Raw genomic sequence first — 1,786 nt, 5'->3', positions numbered from 1 at the left:
TCAACAGCATTTATCCAGCGAAGCCTGTCCTGAGCATCCTTTTCTATCTGTTTCCATGATGTCCCCGCTTTTTCAATTTCCGCTTGTACCGCTCGCCTCCATGTCATCTTTGGTCTTCCCTTCATACGTTTTCCTTGTGGGTTCCACGTTAAAGCCTGCCTAATATGATGCTTGTCGAGGGTCTCCTCAGGGTGTGTCCAATCCATTTCCATTTCTTCCCCTGTATATCTTCCTTTACTGGCCTTTGGCTTGTTCTTTCCCACAGTTGAGCATTCTCTTGTCCATAATTTGATCTATTTATGTGGCTAAAGAATCTCAGTTGTCCTTTTTCTGATGGTCCTGATTATCGTATAGATCTTTCACACCTTGCCATTGGGAGCACTCCACCATTTGTTTTCCTCTTTGTCCTTGAGATTCTGAGTATTCCCCTTAAGATACCACATTTCAGCGGACTCGAGTCTTCGTTCTGCTCATTTCATTCAAACATCATCTAAAAATTCTGTCTGAAAAGTGATTTAATTTGAACTCCAACCAAGCGTTCCCTCGTAAACATAATGTTGCAGCGTTCTTTCTGCCCAGTGCCCTGTTTTGAGAAATTTGACGTAAAAAAATGTTTTAAAATGTCATTCTTTTTTTAATGTAAATCTTTGAATATCTTGATATTTACTCCGAATAATCTTACGATTTCGATAGGGAAGACAGAACATTTTTCGGGTTTCTGACCTCATTGTCCAAAACGGGCAAAATTGACCGTCCTATCAAACATCTATCTCCCCTCCTTCTTTTTTGTGTTTGTTACTCTCTTGTAACACCTCTAATCTTCTGGCGCTCATATGATCTTATGCAGTTGCGAGTGCCGTAAAACCTCTACTAAAACTAAAAAAGATAAAACTTTGTACTTCTAAGATATCTTGCTTTTGCTTTTGTTTCTGTACTCAGTGTACCGTATTTTTAAAAGAATAATAAAAGCAGCCAACACCCCCCCAGAATACTGCCACAAATGAAAGGAAAAGAAAAATTTATAAGTTTGAAAAAACAACAACATGATGATAAAATGGTAGTCATTGCATCAAATAAGATGTGATAGCTCAGCACAGATGAAGAAACAACTAAATACATGTACCGCTACACAAAAGGTTGGCCACATGGCTTGAAAAAAAAAAGAATTCAATCAAATCCTCAAATCCTGAAACTTGGCACAACTATAAAAAAAAATTACTCCACCCCCCACCCCCACCCCACCCACACCTCGAAAAAAAAAAGAAAAAAATAGGCTTTAAAAAAATTAAGAAAAAAAGAAAAGGAAAAAATGTTTCAAAATAAAGTGTTAACAAAATGATATTTATTTCTCTCTATCGCCGCCCACACACTCCTCCTCCTATATCATATATCTTAAATGCGACAAGTTTGGGAACACCCCCGAGGAGATTCCGGAGGCGAAAAAAACCCTGTGATGATCTCTCTTTACACCATGAGTTCCTCGCACAATTTTCTTGTACACATACCGGCGATTCTGCGTTGAAATGGTTGTATTGATTTGAAAATTGCCTGTCAGGATGCTCTGCTCAGCTGTCGGGGTAGGAAGACGGGCATGTCTTTGACGAATATGGAGATGAGGAAGAGTGGATGGAAGGGTTAGAGACGGGTTGATGGGGAATATATAGAGGTGTGGGGAGAGGGGGAGAGTAGGGAGAGGGGGAGAGGAGACAGGGAGAGAGAGAGAGAGAGAGAGAGGGGGAGAGAGAGAGAGAGAGAGAGAGAGAGAGAGAGAGAGAGAGAGAGAGAG

This window comes from Aplysia californica, unplaced genomic scaffold, assembly GCF_000002075.1.
Source record: "Aplysia californica isolate F4 #8 unplaced genomic scaffold, AplCal3.0 scaffold00113, whole genome shotgun sequence".
Lineage (NCBI taxonomy): Eukaryota > Metazoa > Mollusca > Gastropoda > Aplysiida > Aplysiidae > Aplysia > Aplysia californica.
This window is presented reverse-complemented; position numbering follows the sequence as displayed.